Source organism: Sminthopsis crassicaudata, chromosome 3 (assembly GCF_048593235.1).
Source record: "Sminthopsis crassicaudata isolate SCR6 chromosome 3, ASM4859323v1, whole genome shotgun sequence".
NCBI lineage: Eukaryota > Metazoa > Chordata > Mammalia > Dasyuromorphia > Dasyuridae > Sminthopsis > Sminthopsis crassicaudata.
Window position 1 is genome coordinate 610,644,879 of NC_133619.1, and position 23,867 is coordinate 610,668,745.

Sequence of the window (23,867 nt, forward strand, 5' to 3'; positions counted from 1 at the left end):
AATGCCCTTCACGTTTTGGCTCCAAACTTAACTTATTATTTACATTTGTCTCCTTGATGTATTTTTTGGCTCAACCAAATTGTTCTTTATTGTTCGTTACTCCATATGTGGTTTCCATGCCTTTCCTTTGGCTATAACCTCTGCCTATACTGTACTCATCCCTTACCTTTTCCTCTTAGAATTCCTACTTTCCTTCCAAGCTTTATTTAGGCATCACTTTATATTTGAGGCCCTTCCTGATATTTGTAGGTGCTAGACTCTCCCAGAATTAACCCTTTATTTACCTATTATCTCTATCCAACTCCTAGTGTTGAAAATAATTCCCAGCCTCTAGTTCTTTCTTAATAAATGCTTGTTGATTGATTTCTAGGTCAAATTCTATGGAGTATTTCGTGTTTTTCCAATATAGCCCTGGTCCCACACATTTCTGGATAAGTGATTGATTTTTTTTTTTTAACCACACTAGCAGTTCTCAGTTCTTTGGGTCCTTAAAAGAAAAGTATCAACAGGACAAAAAAGGGTACATCTATAGCAATCTAGTCTTTGACAAACCCAAAGATACCAACATTAGGGATAAAAATTCATTATTTGGAAAAAACTGTTGGGAAAACTGGAAATTAGTATGGCAGAAATTAGATATGGATCCACACTTAACACCATATACCAAGGTAAGATCAAAATGGGTCCATGACTTAGGCATAAAGAATAGTTTACCTCTCAGACCTGTGGAGGATGAAGGAATTTGTGTCCAAAGGAGAACTAGAGATCATTATTGATCACAAAATAGAAGATTTTGATTACATCAAACTAAAAAGTTTCTGTACAAACAATACTATTAGAAGGGAAGTAACAAATTGGGAAAATATTTTTAAAAGTAAAGGTTCTGATAAAGGTCTCATTTCCAAAATATATAGAGAACTGACCCTAATTTATAAGAAATCAAACCATTCTCCAATTGATAAATGGTCAAAGGATATGAACAGACAGTTCTCAGATGATGAAATTGAAACTATATCCACTCATATGAAAGAATGTTCCAAATCACTATTGATCAGAGAAATGCAAATTAAGACAACTCTGAGATACCAATACACATCTGTCAGATTGGGTAAGATGACAGGAACAAATAACGATGAATGTTGGAGGGGATGTGGGAAAACTGGGACACTGATACATTGTTGGTGGAGTTGTAAAAGAATCCAGCCATTCTGGAGAGCAATTTGGAACTATGCCCAAAAAGTTATCAAACTGTGCATATCCTTTGATCCAGCATTGCTGCTATTGGGCTTATATCCCAAAGAAATACTGAGGGGAAAGGGACCTGTATGTGCCCAAATGTTTGTGGCAGCCCTTTTCATAGTGACTAGAAACTGGAAAATAAATAGATGTCCATCAATTGGAGAATGGTTGGGTAAATTATGGTATATGAAGGTTATGGAATATTATTGCTCTGTAAGAAATGACCAGCAGGAGGAATACAGAGAGGCCTGTAGAGACATCAACTGTTGCTGAGTGAAATGAGCAGAACCAGAAGATCGCTGTACACTTCAACATCAATACTGTATGAGGATGTATTCTGATGGAAGTGGATATCTTCAACATAAAGAAGATCCAACTCACTTCCAGTTGATCAATGATGGACAGAAACAACTACACCCAGAGAAGGAACACTGGGAAGTGAATGTAAACTGTTAGCACTACTGTCTATCTACCCAGGTTACTTATGCCTTCAGAATCTAATTCTTAATGTGCAACAAGAAAATGGTATTTACACACATATATTATATCTAGATTATACTGTAGCACATGGAAAATGTATGGGATTGCCTGTCATCGGGGGGAGGGAGTAGAGGAAGAGAGGGGATAATTTGGAAAAATGAATACAAGGGATAATATTATAAAAAAAATTACTCATACATATATACTGTGAAAAAAATTATAAAAAAAAAAGTATCAGACACCATCAATGATTTTTTTTTTTTAATGGTATGTCAACAGAAATTTTTAATGTAAATGACACCCTTGTACTTGCCACTTATTTATACAGTATTTTAAGCTTTACAAAACATGATCTCATCGGATCTTCACAATAGAAGGTACTGGTATTATCTCTATTTTATAGATGAGGAAGGTAAGGAAGAAAGAGGTGAAGTGGCTTTCTTGGTGCTGAGGCTGGATTGCAGGCAGATCTGACTGACTCCAGGCCCAATATTATATCCATTGGGCAACTGACTCCCTTGTTACCTCTGCATTTTAGACACACCTCAGTTGTTCTCCTGTAAAATGAGTTATATTGCTATAGCTCTAAACCCTTTGATTGCAACATGACTTGGTTGACAAAGACAGGAGTTTGGATTTCAATAGGTGTGAGTTTGTACACTAACTTAAGGACTTATTAGCTGTATGACAGTAGGCAAATTTCGTGATCTCTTTGCATCTTTTTCTCAATCAAAATGGCCATATTAGTATCTACAAAACCCTAATTCACATGGTTATCATGAAGTACTTTTACAAATATGTGGAAGCTTTTACTTTTATGATTCCCAGTAGTCAGACTGTCAACTTATTCGGGTTCATCAAGATGTTAAAGATGTCTTCTCTCTTTAGTGTTTATCCCTTGTTCTTACTAGTTGTCAAGAATACAGAGTGATCCATACTTATTTCTAGCCACTTGAAATATTGCAACTTTACTACAGATATTTATTATAGATATTACAATTTAGCAACATAAGTTCATAGATTTTTACATATCTGATTGTTTTTACAACAATTTTACTAAAGGTTTATTTCCTCACAGGTAACACAAGTAGCAAGACAACCTGGACCTCCTACCCCTTCCCCTTATTCAGCACATGAAATAAACAAGGGACATCCAAATCTTGCAGCAACCCCACCAGGACATGCGTCGTCGCCTGGACTCTCACAGGTAAGTAAGGATTTTGTGTTGGAAGTTGCCAGTAATATCTTTGTTGTGCCTTGTCTTTGTTTTCTAAGCTATATTCTTGTCCATGGCCAGTTTGTGTAAAATGCTCTGCAGTCTGAGTGCCTTATACCATTTGTATGGAGGCTGTGAGTTTTATTCTGCAATGACCAATGACTGGTTTTGTTTATTTTTATAATCTTAAGCTTGTTTTTTGTTTTTAAAAGGCACCGAGGTCTTTTTGTCATGGTTGGTCTAAAAAATAAGATTCATGTCACATATTTAGCATACATCATACTCTTTTTTTTTTTTTTTTTTTTTGCTGAGGCAATGGGGGTTAAGCGACTTTCCCAGGGTCACACGGCTAGGAAGTTTTAAGTGTCTGAGGCCAAATTTGAACTCACATCCTCCTAACTTCAGGGCTAGTACTCATATCCACTGCACCATCTAGCTGCCCATCATACTTTTATATAAAGTAAAAATTCATGGGATTTCATATTTTTGCTTAAACTGGTATACTCTTCTCTGTGGAAGGGGAAATATCTGATGAATTTGATTATTGTTCAGTTACTCTAGGATTTCTCAGTTTTAAAAACTGCAAGAATTATTATAGATTTGGGCACTTAGATACTTGTTAGGCAGATAGAAAGTATAGAAGATCCAGGAAAAAAGCCTGTATTTCTAGTATTTTACTATCTTGTATTGATACCATATCAACCATGCCATCCATCACAGTTTAATTGTGATGGGAATTAATGTATAGTGATCTAAATACAGTTCTATTTATTTTCTTTGGGAGCTCTGATGTGCATTTGACTATGTTTGTTTTGCTTACAAGTTAAACATTGATCCTGTCATCATAAGAATCTTGTAGACACTATTTAGATCACATAGAGATCAAAACCATGACCTCGGTCATGTTCACATGGTACTAAGATCATCTGAACTGACCCGCTATAGAGAGCCTTTCTCCTTTATCTGTTCATGTAATAAATTTTTATGTCAGAGATTTTTGTGGTAATAATGAAAATTTACTTCATAACATTTAACTGAGTCTCCATATGTAATGCTAATTTTTTTCAATGTAAGCTAGTGATAAGGATTAATAGTTTATAGTATATAGTATGTGATCTGGAAAGGAACATGCTTGAATGAATGTTGGCTAAAAATGAACTCTGAGAATACTATCCTGTTAAGCTCATGTAGTCCTTTATCTTTTTTAACAGTTTTTTTGTGAGGTTAAAGAATCCAAATATTATTGCCTCCATTATGCAGATGAAAGAAACGTAAGACCCACCAAGTTTTAATGATTTGCCCAAAGTCCTATTGCTATTATTGCTTGTTGGAACTGAGGCAAACCTGGATCTATTCCTGAGATTGCTACATATTTGTAATTCAACCTGAAATTATTTCAGTTCGGTTCGTAGTGTATGCAACAGGCTTGTTCTATTTTTTTCTTCCCCTTAAAATCACTTTTTTTTTTTTTTAACATTCTTTTCTTTTTAAAATGAGTTTTAAATGCTCTTCCATCATTCCACCATTCCCTCACCCACTGAGGCCAAAAAAAAAAAAAAAAGTCAATTATACATGTGAAATAATGCAAAATATATTTCTGTGTTAGCCATATCACTCAAAAAAAAAGTTTAAAAAAAAGCGAGAAAATTATATTTTAGTTTGTACTCATAATCATTTTTCTCTTTAGGGATGAATAGCATTTTTTCATCATGAGTCTTTTGGAATTGTCTTGGATCATTTTATTTATCAGAGTAACCAAGTCTTTCAGTTGATCATCATTACAACATTGCTGTTACTATGCACAAGGATACTTCACTTTGTATATTGGTTCATATTGGTTTTCCATGGTTTTTTTTTTTTTTTTCCTGAAACTACCCCTCTTATCATATCTTACAGCAAATAATATTATAGTCATTCCCCAATTAATGGGGATCCCCTCAATTTCCAAATCTTTACTACCTCAAAAAAAAAGCTGCTATAATATTTTTTTCGTACATTTGGTCCTTTTTCCTTTTTCTTTGATATCTTTGGGATAAAGATCTAGTTGAGCTATTGCTGAGTCATAGGACATGAAGGGTTTTATAGCCCTTTGAGTATACTTCCAAATTGTTCTGCAGAATGATGGACCAGTTTACAGGAAGCAGTATATTGATATCTTAATTTTTCCATGGCCCTTAAACTTGTCATTTGTGATTGATGTGAGATGGTATTCCGAGGTGGTTTTAATTTTCTTTTTTCTAATCAATAATGTTTTAGAGCAATTTTCATATGATTAAAGTAGCTTTGGTTTCATTTTTTGAATACTGCCTATTCATATTTTTTGACCATTTATTAGTTGGGGAATGACTGCTATTTTTATAAATTTGATTCAATCCCGTGTATATTTGAGAAATGAACCTTGTCAGAGAAACTTTGCTTCATTGTCTTTGGGGAAAATGTAGTTTTCCTGATTTCTTCTGGCTTCCGACCCTTTCTGCTGTTCACTTACATATTTACAGTTATGATTACTAATTTGCCATCACCCTGTTTTTACTGTTTTTGTTCTCTTTCCCCCATCCCCCTCTTTCCCTCTCTCCCCTAACCTCCTCAAAAGTTTTTGCTTCTGACCACTAGGTCCCTTAATTTCCACTCTCAATATCTCTTATTCTCTTCTCCCCTTCTAATTCTTTTTTTGATTAATTGGCTATGTGTCAGGGTTCTCATTGCTTACTCTTCGAATGTGTCGTGATTCTGAAATGAAAGCAAGTTAAAGAAAATCAAATTTTATTAAGTTTAATAAGGGGAAAAAAAGATTCTGCCCTATTTTTATTTGTTCACAGAAGAATGTGTCTTTATATAATGTTTGTCTTCATACTTTTAGGTATCCCTTCAACTTTCTTCAATTTCCTTCTTTTATGACACTTCATTTCCCTGATGTCCTTTACTTCTTTAAGTAAAACAGTGAATTATCTATTTAGGGATAAGATTCATTCATTCTGAATTGAATTTAACAAATGTTATTAAAGTCTGAGCGGTCTGGAAAGACTCACAGTCAAACAGGACAGCTACAAATAATACATGTTGAATTTATTATATACTTAAAAAGCAAGCTTGTTTCATGTATATTATTTTCTTTCTGCTCTACAACAGATAGGAAAATGGTCATTTTATTTGGAATTTAAGTTCAGAAGAAAACAATAAAAAAAAAATCAAAAGACCACTTATAAGTCAAATAAAGGCAGAAACAAAGAATTTCCTGCCTTTAAACAGATTATATTTTGTTATGGAATAGGGGGTCTTTGCACATTAAGTTAGTAAAAAGCCATTTGAGGAGCATTTAGTAACACTAAGTGCAGGCTTAAGGCTCCTGAGTTGAAGTTTGAATAGTCTATCATTTAAGGATCTCCCCGCCAAGGATAAAGGACGATAGTTTCAAAGCATAGAGATGGCAGATGGAGTTTTGTTAAGGGGGAATGGGAGGGGGGTTGACTGAGACCAATTAGAGAAGCTGTTAGTGTGTAACAAAGAGCCTCATTTTAAGGGTGGCTTTGTGAGTGGAGAAATGCTGACATCTTCAAGGTGTAGAAGAAAAATCCAGTGGACTTGACAAATGATTGGCTGTAGGTAGGGAGTTGGGGAGATCAAATCAAGTTAAGGAGGGCTCAGGTTACAAGTGTGGCTAATGAGGAGGAGGGAGGTGATGTCCCCCACAGAAACAGGGAATTGTGTGAGGGGGCTTGTTTAGGGGCAAATTTTGAGTCTTGTTTGGGGCCTACTCAGTTTGAGATGACCTTCAATCATTCAGAGGTGCAGATTTTGAAACTCTTCCTAGAGATGCTACTTTAGGGTTTTAGAGCTGATATTTTTATTAGCCATCAGAACATGGATATAGGAGACTATGCCTGTAGGCCTTGGAGGTGAGAGATGGAGAACTTAGTTTCCCAGCAAAGAAAATGGAACAGGATTGTTCAGACAGTAGAGTCATCAGTAGGGAATAGGAAGAGCGGGACTAGGGAAGAGAGACTATTGAAGAGGGAACATGGTGACCTGTAAGGGCCCTTTAAATGGGCGGGCACATCGCAACAGGAGATTTGAGTGGCCTAGAAGTAATCTCTGTGGATATAGGACTTCCTTGTGGGTGGGATCCTGGCCATATTGAGGTAGCATCGTAATGGGTGACTCTCTCTCTGGTTGGCTATGTGTGTGTGTGAGATCTCACAGGCCTTTTATAAGCCAACTGCAGACAGCAGTCGCTCTCTTTAACCTGCTGCTCTTTAACCTAGCTCCCTAACCTGGGGTAGCCAAGCCAAGCTGATAGATAGCCGAGAGGTAAGGAGTTTGGTAGAGAACACTTGGGATTTCAGACCAGGTGTTCACTAGGGAGCTGACAAGTCAGGGCATTATGTGAGTAGGTATAATAAAGGCTTTTAAGATTACCCGTGGCTGTTCTTGAGCGCTACCGGTTATTAATCTATAGATTCAAGAGATTGTGGCCAGAGATCTTTGAAGGCCTCAGAGGAGGCGAGCCAGGTAGAGTTGACACTGCAAAGGTCAGTGGTCAAAGGTACTCTGTTGGGCCTAGGACAGACTAGTAATTGTAACTGCCAGGAGGGCTTGTTACAGTGACCAGAGAGGTCAAAATTATAAGGGGGAAATAAGGGGAGGTGATTTCTGGGAATATTTTACTTTGCCGCCTTCCCAAGTTTTTCTTTTGGAAATGGAAGAAAAGAAGCAATTTTAAATACTTGAGCCAGTTTAATCCAGGATAGTCTAGCCAACATTTATCAAGTGCCTTGGGTGGTATATATGATAACTTGGTTGTGGGTTGGGATTGAAAAATGACAGAAACCATCTTCCCCGAAAGAATTAACACTCCACAATGTACAGCAAAGGGAAGTGTTGATGTTGAGGAAGGAGGGAGCTTGGCTGTCCGGTAGGAGGTGGGAATGAGCACAAGATTGACCTGAGCTAGAGATTGATCTGAGATGGAGCTGAAGCTGTATATTTAAAGGGAGTAGTAGAACCCCTCTTATGAAGTTTGTTTTTTTGCTATGAGATTGGAAATGTGTGAAGCAGGGAGAAAAAACTCTGCTGTTTTTGTTAATGTGTATTGCAATTCCCTTTTTAGGTGTGGAGATTTGAAAGACAAATTTTGCTTCCATCCAGGGAGATATTCTGACTTCCAGAAGTATTTACTTTGTAGGTTAATTACAGTTTCTTCTGTCTATGCATATGTTCTTTTTCTTTACCTTCATGATTCTCTGTTTAAGGAAAGAAAAATTTGTTTCTCATTGTAAGAGTTAGTTGCAAAATTTTGAATTTTTAGATTTCTTTTTGGTTTATGACATTTTTGGTTTTGATAAAGACCACTTGATTTTTTTATAGGTAACTTTCTTGGAAACAGTTCCTTTTTGTTTTTGTTTTTTTTAAATTAATTTTATAATTATACATTTTTTTGACAGTATATATGCATGAGTAATTTTTTTAATTAACATTGTCCCTTGTATTCATTTTTCCAGATTTTTCCCTCTCTCCCTCTACTCCCTCCCCTAGATGACAGGCAATCTCATACATTTTACATGTGTTACAGTATTACCTAGATATGTGTGAAAATCCAATTTCCTTGTTGCACGTTAAGTATTAGATTCCAAAGGTATAAGTAACCTGGGTAGATAGAGAAAGTAGTGCTAATATTTTACATTCACTTCCCAGTGTTCCTTGTTTCTGGGTGTAGTTGTCTCTGTCCATCATTGATCAGCTAGAAGTGAGTTGGATCTTCTTTATGTTGAAGATATACACTTCCATCAGAATCCATCTTCATACAGTATTGAAGTGTACAGCGATCTTCTGGTTCTGCTCATTTCACTCAGCATCAGTTCATGCAAGTCTCTCCAAGCCTTTCAGAAACAGCTCCTTTAGTCGTAATCCTAAAATATTCTCCCCTCACTCCCCCACCACCATCAATACAAGAAATTTAAGTCAGAATCTATATTAATTTTCTTTGTAGTCACAACACGTTCAAATGTAAGTTCATTAATACTTGGATTGAATTGCAGCTTTAAATAAAAGTGTAAAAAATTTCACCATAGCATATTATTTGTTTACTTCCATTTGTTTTTGTCCTATTTAGATGTGACTTTTTTGGTACTTGTTTTTTATAAACAAATAAATAATTTTTACTGTCATTGAATACTTCAAAAGCAATATTTCTTTGAATCATTAACCTTCCATTGATACTATGTGTTTAGGATATTTCTGATTCTTTTTGTTTGCTGAGATAAGGATGAATAATAGCCAGATAGTATAAAATAGTTGAGATCTAATTGAGACCTCTAGTCCCTTAATCCATCTGGCACTCTTTTCTTAGACCATTATCTTGGCTCTGATTTCACCTTTCTTCCCCTCTAGTCTCAACCAATAGTTTAACTAATAAGTTAACTAATAATAACAATAATAATAATAACTAATAAGTTAGCCATTTCAAAGTTTCATTGTCCTTTGTTCTTTTGTCCTATTGCTCATCTCTTGCCAAACCTCATTACTGGAGTATGTTTGCCCATCAGTCTCTTCTGCTCCTATTCATAAACTGCTGAAATCAGCTGAGAAAGTAAAATATTATATTACTTCACTTTTAAGTGGTCCTTCACTGAAGCCAAGCAGTTCTTTTATTCTTGCCCGTTTTATTCTGTTTTACTCCAGAAGTGGTTCTCAACCTTTTCTTTTCCTAATCTTTTTTTCTGCTTTTATTGTTACAATAATTATTTTACCATGTTTATGTTATTTACTACTTGTACTTTTTCTAGTGATAGACAAAACTTCATTGGCTTTCACTAAGTAACCTTAGTTATTATAACACAATTTGAAGTTTTTCAACTAGTCCAAATTGTGTTGGCTGCAGTAAATTACCATGCACTCCCATCTTCACCCCATTTCTTACTCCAGTAATTCAGCATTAGCTTACCATCACCTTTTCTCCATAGTTCCTGTCTTTATAAGACTTGGATGTCCACATAGATAGTTCCTCAAAAACTCCCTACTTTGCCAGTTCTTAAGGCCCCTTAAATCCTATGACCTAGTTCTTTCTTTCCCTCAGCCCCAAGCTAGATCTCACCATGATTCACAAGCATTCTGTTTTGATACTTGACCCATCTGACAACAGTGCCATGCCATTATCTCTGTCCCCGTGCCTTACTCTTTCCATACCTACTCATCTTTATCAAAGCCTCTAGTCATTCTGTTCCTCAATACTTTCTCAGACTATTGCCTATGATTTGACTTTTCTCCTTCTCCAATTATAAACCATCACTTAGTAATTTCAATTCTGTATTATCCTGTACTTTTGAATCTGATTCCACTTTGTCCTTGATAAACCTCAGCTCTGGAGTAATCCTACAATCTACCTTCTGTTATTTACTCACAAATTGCTGAATAGACGTGTAAGAGATCTTATAAGGTGCCTATTGTATAAATTACAAATTTCTATTTTCTACTTGGCCCAAACTTCAGTGAAATAGTCTTTTCATTTCTTCCTGATTGATTCCCTTTTTTTGTTCCTTGCAGAAATAATTTTTTTTAATTTTGGAAAATAAATCTTTTTCCTAATAAATCTTTTTGCATCTCCCACTTTTTTCCTTGGGCCTTGCCTTCTACTTAGTCTGAAAATTAAGATAATTTGATATGAGCTTCTCCCACGGTTGTCTTGATTTTAGTCTCTTGACATGATGTCTTATTAACTCTAATGTCTTCACACCATTCTTTGGTAAGGATGTGGTCATTTTACTTCCACCAACAATGTCATATTAGCCAATTTGAGAAGTATATAGAGGTACCTTAGGGTTGTCTTAATTTATGTTTCTCTGATAGTGATTTAGAGCTTGTTTTTATGGGACTAGAAATGGTTTATTTTCTTCATCTGAAAATTGCCTGTTCATATCCTTTGACCATTTATTAATTGGAGAATGGCTTGTATTCTAAGGTTTACTTAGAGGGGAATAAAAATAAGTTGTAATTTTTTTGTTTCTTCACCCTCATTTTCTGTCTTCCTGAAATCTCTTCATGGATTCATGCTTCAGATACTTGTTCTACCCTCTTTCTTGATAAGTCCATGAGTTTCCATAGCTTTAATACTCATCACTAAGCAAATGGCTAATAGATTTATGTATATATACTGACTCTTTTCTTAATAGTTGCCCATTGGATATTTCATATTGTCCATCCTATAAACATCTCAAGTTCAACATATTCAAAAGTCACCTCATTATTTCCCTCTTCCCTAAAATCCCTTCCCCCTAAGCTTACTTGTTTCTAGTCTCTCAAATTGATAACCATTGCCTTAACCTAGATTCCTAACTCTCCTTTCTATATATCTAAGCAATTCCTAAATATTGCTGTTTCTATCCTCACAACCTCTTCTTCTTTTTTTTTTTTATTAAAATTTTTTATTTTATTTTATAATTATAACATTTTTTGACAGTACATATGCATGGGTAATTTTTTACAACATTATCCCTTGCACTTACTTCTATTCAGATTTTTTCCTTTCCTCCCCCAACCCCCTCCCCCAGATGGCAAGCAGTCTTATATATGTTAAATATATTACAGTATAATTTAGATACAATATATGTGTGTAGAACCGAATTTTTTGTTGCACAGGAAGAATTGGATTCAGAAGGTAAAAATAACAGTTTACATTCATTTCCCAGTGTTCCTTTTCTGGATGTAGCTGGTTCTGCCCATCATTAATCAATTGGAATTGGATTAGCTCTTCTCTATGTTGAAGAAATCCACTTCCATCAGCATACATCCTCGTACAGTATCATTGTTGAAGTGTATAATGATCTTCTGGTTCTGCTCGTTTCACTCAGCATCAGTTGATGTAAGTCTCTCCAAGCCTCTCTGTATTTCTCCTGTTGGTCATTTCTTATAGAACAATAATATTCCATAACATTCATATACCATAGTTTACCCAACCATTCTCCAATTGATGGACATCCATTCATCTTCCAGCTTCTAGCCACTATGAAAAGGGCTGCCACAAACATTTTGGCACATACAGGACCCTTTCCCTTCTCTAGTAGTTCCTTGGGGTATAAGCCCAGTAGTAGTATGGCTGGGTCAAAGGGTATGCACATTTTGATAACTTTTTGGGCATAATTCCAGATTGCTCTCCAGAATGGCTGGATTCTTTCACTACTCCACCAACAATGCATCAGTGTCCCAGTTTTCCCACAGCCCCTCCAACATTCATCGTTATTCTCACAACCTCTTCTGAATTCTAATCCGTTTTTCTCCGTCACACAGTTCCTACCTTTAGTTCAGGCTCTTGTTACCTTTCTGTCCTAGTTTATCGTACTAGGTCCTTCACTTGTTCATTCTGTCTAAAGTGTCTCCTTACTCTGGTCCATTTTCCATACACTTTGTTTATTTATCTTAAGTGTAGGTCTGACCATATCACTCCCTGACTTATGCTACTTCAATGACATTTTTCTTATGATTGAATAAAAGTGCTTTTGTTTAGCTTTAAATAAAGCCCTTCACAAGCTGATCCCAACTTTTCTTTCCAGTCTTATTGGCCATCATCTCCAGTCTCTGAGCCTGCCAAGTGGTCCAAGTCATCCTGACTCTTTAGGTTAGCTTTCTGTCTAAAGCATGCTTCTCCATAGATTGGCTAGCATTTCAATAGATAGGCCTAGTCTTTCTACTTCTTTCTCCTTTTTCTTCCCCAGGATATTACTGATCTTTTCTGTATTTTTGAAATCATTCTTACCTCCTCACAATGTATAAACTGCAGCCCCGATATGTCTTCTTTGTAGTAATCACACTGGAGAGCCAGGCAGTGCACTATGTGTTTTGTGGTCGTTGTCTCCTCTGGTGCTCACAAATGCCTTGTGTGGCCATTTATTTGGTAGATGAGACTGAGGTAGACAATTTGAAATGACACAGCTAGGAGGCGTCGTTGTGGTTGCACTTTCTGCATTGGGGCACCACCTGTAATGCCCAGGCTGCCAGCCTCTCCCTGATGTGCCGGTAAGGCAGCTAGGTGACACTGGTGTCAAACCTAGTTCAGAAGACTTTGGATAGGCCCTCACCTTGGAATAGGGAGGTTGTGTGATCCTAGGTAAGTCATTTAACCTCCTTGGATCTCATTTTCTTATCTGTAAAATGAAGGATTTGGACTTCATTGCCTTTATCTTCCAACTCTAAATCTATGGTCCTATTTGGTTTAGACTGGAATCTTTCAGGCCACAAAAGAAATTTCACTTAAATTAAGGCACCAGGTCTTTTGGTAAAGAAAAGCAAACTTATTTATATTTTTATGAATGCTGCTTTTACAAACCTCATTGTTAATTTTTGTGGATAATAGTTCTGCAGTTACTTCTTTGTCCTTGACATATGGTGGAATTTATTTGATCAGGATTCCCTTTTTGGTGAAGGAAACAAAAATGGAGAGTCAGTAGCACGTTGGCTTGTAGTTGAATTTTGTCTTTCAAACCGCTACCTTCCTCTGGGCCTACTTTCATACATACACTTTCCATACTTTCTGTACCTACCACACTCTCCATTTAATCATCTACCTTAAGAGGTCATAAAAACCTCGGAGAATTTCCATGGTGTGATTACCTCTTGAGAGTTTCACACTTCAGTTATTTCAGATTACTTTTGAAGAGAAAGTCACCTATTTTTTAATTCACATGTGACATTCAAATTTTTCAGATATTCGGAGTCAGAAGGTCACAAAAATGAATACTCCTTCATCCCTACATGTTATTGTATGCTATTGTATCAAAGTATTTGGGGAAAAAAGAATCAAATTAAATCCTGAGTCTAATCAAGGTATAGACTTTAAAATGTAACTGACTGAGTTAATTTACTTGGATTAATTTACAATTTGTTGTTTTCCTGAGAATTTTTATTCTTGATTTGAAGTTCTGTGGGTATTTATTTCACCAGATATTTGTGTGTTAGGCTTGATGATATATAGAGCTGTGAAAATATAAGAGTAGAGATAATAACTTCAAGTCATTTTCATTCCTATAATCCAATAGGTTGTTGTAGGTTGCTGATTATTTAATGCTAATATGGTTATAATTTCATTGGCAAGTTTAACTATATAAAAATGGCCAAGTCTGATGTTTTTCTTTTTCTTTTTCTTTTTTTTTAAATTAATTTTATAATTATAATTTTTTTTGACAGTACATATGCAGGGATAATTTTTTTTTTTTTATATAACATTATCCCTTGTATTCATTTTTCCAAATTTTCCCCTCTCTCCCTCTACTCCCTCCCCTATATGACAGGCAATCCCATACATATTTAATGTGTTACACTGTAACCTAGATACAATATATGTGTGTAAAACCAATTTTCTTGTTGCACGGTAAGAATTGAATTCCGAAGGCATAAGTAACCTGGGTAGAAAGACAAGTGCAAACATTTTACACTCAATTCCCAGTGTTCCTTCTCTGGTTGTAGCTGTTTCTGTCCATCATTGATCAACTGGAACAGAATTAGATCTTCTCTATGTTGAAGATATCCACTTCCATCAGAATACATCCTCATACAGTATTGTTGTTGAAGTGTATAGTGTTCTCCTGGTTCTCCTCATTTCACTCAGCATCAGTTGATGTAAGTCTCTCCAAACCTCTCTGTATTCATTCTGCTGGTCATTTCTTACAGAGCAATAATATTCCATAACATTCATATACCATAATTTACCCAATCATTCTCCAATTGATGGACATCCATTTATTTTCCAGTTTCTAGCCACTAGGCTGCCACAAACATTTGGCCACATACAGGTCCCTTTCCCTTCTTTAGTATTTCCCTGGGATATAAGCCCAGGAGTAGCACTGCTGGATCAAAGGGTATGCACAGTTTGATAACTTTTTGGGCATAGTTCCAGATTGCTCTCCAGAATGGTTGGATTCTTTCACAACTCCACCAACAATGTATCAGTGTCCCAGTTTTCCCAAAGCCCCCCCAACATTCATCATTATTTGTTCCTGTCATCTTACCCAATCTGACAGGTGTGTAGTGGTATCTCAGAGTTGTCTTAATTTGCATTTCTCTGATCAATAGTGATTTGGAACACTCTTTCATATGAGTGGAAATAATTTCAATTTCATCATCTGAAAATTGTCTGTTCATATCCTTTGACCATTTATCAATTGGAGAATGGTTTGATTTCTTATAAATTAGGGTCAGTTCTCTGTATATTTTGGAAATGAGGCCTTTATCAAAACCTTTAACTATAAAAATATTTTCCCAATAAGTTACTTCCCTTCTAATCTTGTTTGCATTAGTTTTGTTTGTACAAAAGCTTTTAAATTTGATATAATCAAAGTTTTCTATTTTGTGATCAATAATGATCTCTAGTTCTCCTCTGGTCATAAATTCCTTCCTCCTCCACAAGTCTGAGAGGTAAACTATTCTCTGTTCCTCTAATCTATTTGTGATCTCATTCTTTATGCCTAAATCGTGGACCCATCTTGATCTTATCTTGGTATATGGTGTTAGGTGTGGGTCCATGATGTTTTTCTTTGTTTTTAACTACAGTGGTTCCTAAACTTTTATACTCCTTAAAAAATATCTTCCACAAAAAGCTTTTGTTTATGTAAGTTATATCAGAAATTAAAATATTTATCATTATGAAAATTTGACTTTGTGGACTCCCTGAAAGAGATTCCTCGAAACACACTTTGATACTACTTTTTCCCTAGAGAACCAAATAAAGTGGCAAGGAAATTTTCTTAAAACCTCTCTTTTCTCCTAGTCTTCAGTACAACCTTGTAGCTGCTTTCTGATAATTAAATTGATGACTCTTTGAATAGAATCATAGAGTTCGAGTTGTACACTCTTAAATGCTGGTATTTTCTCTTCAATATCACCTTGCAGTTATTTTGTATACAAACATATCTTGTTGTATTGCACTTTGCAGTTGTCTGTTTTTACAAATTGAAGTTTTATGACAAGCTGTGTCAAGCAAGTGTCCTGGGGCCATTTTCCCAACAATGTGCTCAATTTTGTCTCTGTCACATTTTGGTCATTCCTTAATAGTTCTGACTTTTCCATTATTATTATATCTGTTATGGTGATTTATGATGCATAATTTTTGATGTTAACTATTGCAATTATTTTGGGGCTTCATGAGTTGTGTCCTTTTAGGTGGTGAATTTAAATGTTATAAGTGTTCTAACCTCACCATCTACTGACTTTCCACTATGTCTCTCTCTCTTTGACCTCCCTGTTCCTTGAGACACAATAATACTGAAATAAGACCAATTAATAGCCCTGCTGTGGCCTCAATAAGTGTTCAAGTGAAAGGAAGTTAATTGATGTGACAAACTTCATAGTTGTCTTATTTTAAGAAGTTGACACATCCACATCAGGTGATGGTTTCACATTTTTTTTTTTTTTTTTTTTTTTTTTTTTTTGCAATCAAATATTTTTTAAAATTTAATTTTATTTTTTGGGGGTTATATTTTAGGTTCTGAACTATCTCTCTGACTTCTTCTCCACCCTGCATGAGAGAAATCATCACTTGGATAGACAGATAGAGTCATACACACACATTATCATACTATGTATACTTCTATTTATAGGTTTTTTTCTATGTAAGCATCTTCTTTCATAGGATCTTTGTAATTGATTTTCATATTCATAACACTCAAAATAGCTTTGTTCTTCATAGTTATGCTTTGCACAGTATTGCTGTTACTGTATACAGTGTTATCTTGATTCTCCTCCTTTCATTTTTCATTATTTCATCACCTTGTTCATCCTTTCTTTTAGCACAGTAGTATTCTATGACAATAATTTACTACAACTTGTATTGCCATTTCTCAGTTGATGACCATCCCCTCAATTACCAGTTCTTTTACACCACAAAGAGAGTTGCATTAATTATTTTAGAATATATTTTTTCTTTTTCCTGATCACCTTGGGAAACAGACCTAATAATGATATTGCTGGGTCAAAGAGTATAACAGTTTTATAACACTAGGGGCACAATTCTAGGATATTCTGCAAAATAGTTAATCTCTTTGTCACTTTTAGTTCTGATAAACATGCCCAAATCATTTATACTTTTATCTAAATTATTGATAAAAATGATATCAATTAGTTAGATAAATCTTCAAGATTACAAGTAGATACAATAATAATCCCTGTTATGATAGATATAGATTTATGGCTATCCTCTTAAAAACATGAATCTTAGTTATAGTGTGATGAAAATGATTCCAGTAGTACTCATCGTCCTAGCATCCTTTTTGTCAACATGCTGATGAGGGAAGCAGGAGAATCTAGGCCTTTTCTTCACACTCTTAATTCTGTGATAGCTTTGGTTTTCTTTTTTCCTTATGAATAACAACCTCAGTTTCATTAAATTTGCTTTTTAATTATTCCACTTGTTTTTTGAGCTAAATGTTAAGAGATTTGCATGATTGCATGAGCATGATTATTTTCTTTATAGTTTAAAAGTTTTGAAATGTCTTGTTTATTGTAATTATTTATACGTAATGTCATTTTAGTCAAATGTATTTTATAACTCCACGGTCAGGGTTACTTAATAAGTACAAATTTTCAAGTTGACAAAATCATTTAGGGAAGTAGTCAGGTGGAAAAGGATGATTTATAGCAGCATTTTGTAGGACAAAGAAATGGGAACTAAGCAGTAGTAGTCCAAGAATTGAAGAATGCCTGAACAAATTATGGTATATGAATGCATTGAAATATTTTTGTGCTGTGATGAAACTTGGCTTTAGAGAACCCTGGGAAGATTTGTCTGAACTGATGCAGGATAAAGGGAGAAGACAGGAGAATAATTTATAGAATAACAATAACATCAGTATGAATAGACATCTTGAAAAGATTTAAGTACTATGACTAATGCAGTGACTAATCAGGATTTTAGAATTTGGGTGAATTCTATTGAATGTGCAGAAAGAGATACAGAATTTGATTTTTTTTTAATTATGCACAGTTTTGTTTGTTTGGTTTTCCCCCTAGTTTAGTTGGAGTTTGGGGGGGGGGAGAGAGAGAAGTTTTTTAGAAAGTGGAAACAGGATAACAGGTTTTTGAAAAGTGAATTTACTTTTCTTGGTAATAGTGAGGAAGCATTCATTAGTGAGAGAGATATTAAAGGTGAAAATGAGAAGAGATACTCTTTTTTAGAAATATTTCATTCCCCTTAATTGTATGTAAAATAATTTTTAATATTTTTTAAAGTTTTGAGTTCCAAATTCTCTCCTTCCCTCCCTCCCTTGCTCCTTCCCTATCCATGAGATAGAATTCAGCTATTGAGTCTACATGTGTAATCACAGAAAACATAAGTGGAAGACAGACAGAAAGAGAAAAATAGTATTCTTTGGTCTATTTTCAGGTACCCTCAGTTCTTTTTTTGGAGGCAGATAACATTTTCTTCATAAGTTACTTAAGATTGTCTTGGATCATTTTATTGCTGAGGATAGCTAAATCATTCACAGTTGTTCATTGTACAGTATAGCTATTACTGTGTACAGTGTTTTGATTTGTTTTATTCACTCTGCATTAGTTCATGAAAGACTGCAGTTTTTTCTGAAATTGTGCTCATCTTTTCTTATATCACAATAATATTCTATAACAGTCATATAACACAACTTCTTCAATGATTCCCCAGTTGATGAAAATCTCTTCAATTTCCACTATTTAGCCTCCACAAAATGAGCTACTATAAATATATATATATATATATATATATATATATATATATATATATATATATATATATATATATATATTTTTTTTTTTTTTTTTACAAATAAGACCTTTTGATCCACATGGTATAGCACTGAATAAATAGATTTAGCCAGAATTGTCATTTAAAAAAATTATATATATATATATATATATAGCATGTATTGATTTACATTCATTCTCCTTAGTTCTTTTTCTGGATGCAAATGATATTTTCTGTACAAAGTCTATTGGGATTGCTTTGGATCACTGAACTACAGAGAACAACCAAGCCTTTCATAGTTGATTATTGCGCATTCTTGCTTTTATTTTGTACAGTGTATTCCTAGTTCTGCTTGTTTTACCCAGCATAAATTCATGTAAATTTTTCTAAAATCAGCTTGTTCATCATTTTTTATAGAACAATAATATTCTATTACCTTTATATATCACAGCTTATTCAGCCATTTCCCAATTTATATACATCTGTTCATTTTCCAATTCTTTGTTATTACAAAAAGAGCTTCTACAAACATTTTTACACAGGTCTGACCTTTTCCCTTCTTTATGATTTTCTTGGGATACAGACCCAGTAATGGCACTGATAGGTCAAAGGCTATGTACAATTTGATAGCCCTTTTGCTGTCCAGAATAGTTGGATCATTTCACAACTCCACCCCTAATTTTTTACTTTTTTTTGCTTAGGCAATTGGAGTTAAGTGACTTGGCCAGGGTCACACAGCTAGGAAGTATTAAGTGTTTGAGGTCAGATTTGAACTCGGGTCCTCCTGACTTCAGGGCTGGGGCTCTGTCCATTGTGCCACCTAGCTGCCTCTAACAATGCATTAATGTCCCAGTTTTCCCACATCCCTACAACATTTATCATTATCTTTTCCTGTCATCATAACCAATCTGAGGTGTGTGAGGTGTGGTACCTTGGAGATATTTTAATTTTAATTTACATTTCTCTGATCAATAGTGATTTAAAGCATCTTTTCATATAAACAGAGATGGCTTTAATTTCATTATCTGAAAATTGTTCATATCCTTTGACCATTTATCAATTAGGGAATGACTTGTATGGAATTGTCATTTTAATTATATTGGATCAGCTTACACATGAATTATTAATATTTTTTCATTTGTTTAGATCTGACTTTATTTGCATGAAAAGTGTTTTATCATCTACATTTACTTTAAATGCAATTTGTTTTTGTTTCCAATTTAATGCTGCTGGATTTCATTGATAAGTTATTAGAAATGGTGATAATTTATGTGTTTATTTTATTTCCTGCAACTTTGCTAAATTTGTTAATTATTTTAATTAATTTTCTAGGATTCTCTATGCCATCATATATTGAGATAATTGTTTCCTCCCTGCCTAGTCTAAGTCCTCCAGTTTCTTTTTTCCCCTCTTATTGCACTTCTATATTGGTTAATAGCAATGATAATGATCATTCTAGCTTCACCTCAATCTTATTGGGAAGACTTTTAACTTATTCCCATTACAGATAAAGTTTGCTGATGGTTTTAGATAGATACTACTTAACATTTTAAAAAGGCTCTATTGATTCCAGTTCTGTTTGGTGTTTTTGATAGGAATGTGTGTTGTATTTTGTCAGATGCTGTTTCTGTAAGTGTTTTGAGAATAATATGATTTTTATTGGTTTTGTTATTGATATGGTCAATATCTTGCACCTAATATCTTGCATAGTTTTTCTAAGATAGAGTTACTTAAATATTATATTTCCTCTTTTTGTTACTCTTAGACGTTTATATTTTAAAAACTTCATTTTTCTTAGATTGTCATTTATTGGCATTTAATTGGGAAAAATAGTTCTTAATAATTGCTTTAATTGCTTCTTTATTGGTGGTAAATTAACCCCTTTGATTTTTTGATACTGGTAATTTATTTTCTTTCATTTTTTAATCAAGTTAACCAGTGGTTTATTTTATTAGATTTTCAAAAAAATAGCTTCTAGTTTTAGTTTGTCATTCAATGATTTTCTTGCAATGTCTCCTTTGATTTTCCGGATTGGCAATTTGTTTTATTGGAGATTTTAAATATGTTCTTTGTCTAGTTGGTGTTATTTTTAAGTTGCATGCCCAGTTCATTGATCTGCTCTTTTTCTGTTTTATTGAGGTTGAATAGAGATCTATATTTTCCTCTAAGTACTGCTTCAATTGCATCTCACAAATTTTGGAATGTTTTTTCATTGTTGAACTACTTGTTAGTGAAATTATTGATTATTTCTATGATTTGATTTTTGATACTTTTTAAGGATTAAATTATTTAGTCTCCCAATTAATTTTTAATCTATCTTTCCATTACCCTTTACTAAATATAATTTTATTGCATTATCATCTTAAGAGGATGCATTTAATAATTCTATTTTTATGCATTTGGTTGTAAATTTTTTATTGTTCCAAAAGGATGGTAAATTTTTTGTGTAGGTACCATGTACTGCTGAGAAAAAAGTATAATTCTATATTATGGTTAGATTTATCTAATTTTTAGAGGGGAAAGTTGGTCCCTCATTAGTATATTTTTACTCTATAAATCCTGTTATTTAATTTCTTCTTTAAAAATTTAGGTGTTTATATGTTTAGCATTGATATTATTTCATTGTTATTAGCAACTTTTATCAAGATAGCTTCCTTCCTTATCTCTTTTAATTCTATTTTTGCTTTTTCTTGATATCATAATTGCCATTCTTGCCTTTTATAAAAAATTCAGATGTATTATAATAGGTATAATCCTAGTCTTTTGCCTCTGAAATATCATACTCTTGTTTTTTTTATGTAGGAGCTGCTCAATATTGTGTAATCCTGAGCATGGCTCCATGATATTTGAAATTTTTCTTTTTAGCTGCTTGCAATATTTTTTCCTTGGAGTGGGAATTCTGGGATGTTACTTTTAATATTTCTGGGGATTTTCATTTTGGGATCTCTTTCAGAGGTAATTGGTGGATATTTTTATTTTCTATTTTGTTCTCTGCTTTAAGCACTCAGGGCAATTTTCCTTGATTAATTTCTTGAAAGATGATGTCTAAACTTTTTTTTTTTGAAATCATGACTTTCAGGTAATTCAGTAATTTTTAAACTATCTCCTGGATCCATTTTTCAGATCAGTTGTTTTTCCAATTAAAAAATTCCATATTATTTATCTTTTCATTCTTTTTTTTTTTATTCTTTTAATTTTTCTTATCATTTCTTGAATTCCTCATGTAATCATTAGTTTCTATTTGTCCAATTCTGATTTTTAAAGAATTATTTTCTTCAGTGAGCTTTTGTGCCTCCTTTTCCATTTGTCCAATCCTACTTTTTAAGGGATTGTTTTGTTCAGTGAATTTTTCTATTTCCTCTTTTATTTGGCCTATTCTGTTTTTAAAGAATTTTCTTTGGTTAATTTTTGTATATCTTTCAATTTATTTTGCTTCCTTTACTAAGTTGGTGAGTTATTATTATTTTTTTAATGAATCTCTTCTATATATAGGTCTCATTTTTCCCCCAATCTTTTTTTAACCTTATTTGATTTTAAAAATCTTTGAGCTGTTATAAGAATGCTTTTAGGGCCTAAGATTATTTTTTTTTTTAAGCTTTGCATATAGGTATTTTGACATGGTTGTCATATATATATATATATATATATATATATATATATATATATATATATATATATATATATATATATATATATATGTATGTATGTATGTATGTATGTATATGGGTGTGGGTGTGGGTGGGTGAGTGGGTGTATACACACATACATACATACTCTCTCACATATACACACATGCATGAAAGGCATATTTCCATATCAGTCATAGTTGTAAAAGAAGAAGCAGATCAAAAAGAAAAAAAAAATCATGAAAAAAGTAAAGGTAAAAATAATCTGCTTCAACCTATTTTCAGTTTTCATAATTCTCTCTCTGGATACTGATAGCATTTTCTATCCCAAGTCACTTGCAGTTGTCTTGGATCACTATATTGCACAGAAAATCTAAGTCTCTCATAGCAAACATCACATAATCTTTTGTTACAGTGTACAATGTTCTTTTGATTCTGCTCATTTCACTCAACATCGGTTTATTTAAGTCTTTCCAGGCTTCTCTGAAATTATTCTGCTCATCATTTTTTTTTGGGGGGGGGGACGTTTATGTTTTCTTTTACAACATGGCTGTTATGGAAACGTTTTGCATGACTAACATATGTATAACCTATGTTGAATTGATTGCATTCTTCTTTTTTATTATAGCTTTTTATTGACAAAACATATACGTGGATGATTTTTCAACACTGACTCTTGCAGAACCTTGTGTTACAACTTTTCCCCTCCTTTCCCCCCAACCCCTTGCCTAGATGTTAGGTAGTCCCATACATGTTAAATATGTTAAAGTATGTGGTAAATATAATATATGTATACATATTTATAGTTGTCTTGCTGCACAAGAAAAATCAGATCTAGAAAAAAAGTATAAAAACCTCAGAAGGAAAACAAAAATGTAAGCAAACAATAACAGAGTGAGAATGCTATGTTGTGATCCATACTCAGTTCCCATTGTCCTCTCTTTAGAGGTCAGTTACTCTCTTCATCGCTGAACAATTGGAACAGGTTTGGATCCTCTTATTGTTGGAAGAGAGCCACTTCCATCAGAATTGATCATCGTATAGTTTTCTTTGGGTTATAAGCCCAGTAGTAACACTGCTGGGTCAAAGGGTATACATAGTTTGATAACTTTTTGGGTACAGTTCCAAAGTGCTCTCCAGAATGATTGGATCTGTTCACATCTCCACCAAAAATGCATCAGTGTCCCAGTTTTCCCACATCCCCTCCAACATTCATCATTATCTTTTCTTGTCATCTTAGCCAACCTGAGATGTGCATAGTGGTATCTCAGAGTTGTCTTAATTTGCATTTCTCTGATCAATAATGATTTGAACACCTTTTCATATAACTAGAAATGTTTCAATTTCTTTATCTGAAAATTGTCTGTTCATATCCTTTGACCGTTTATCAATTGGAGAATGGCTTGATTTCTTAGAAATTTGAGTCAGTTCTCTATATATTTTGGAAATGAGGCCTTTATCTGAACCTTTGACTAAAAATGTTTTCCTAGTTTATTGTTTCCCATCTAATCTTGTCTGTATTAGTTTTGTTTATACAAAAACTTTTTAATTTATAATCAAAATTTTCCATTTTGTGATCAATAATGATCTCTAATTCTTTGGTCACAAA

At 33.9% G+C, this 23,867-nt stretch overlaps 1 protein-coding gene across 23 annotated transcripts in view; it reads left to right on the forward strand.

The window, feature by feature from the left end:
- The window catches only part of EIF4G3 (eukaryotic translation initiation factor 4 gamma 3), a 377,578-nt gene that overhangs the window by 119,242 nt on the left and 234,469 nt on the right, over nt 1–23,867 (forward strand). For all 23 annotated transcript variants that reach the window (XM_074305978.1, XM_074305996.1, XM_074305980.1 and 20 more), the window contains one exon: nt 2,798–2,926. The gene's annotated coding sequence lies outside the window, so the exon portion shown is untranslated. The remainder of the gene's footprint in view (nt 1–2,797; nt 2,927–23,867) is intronic.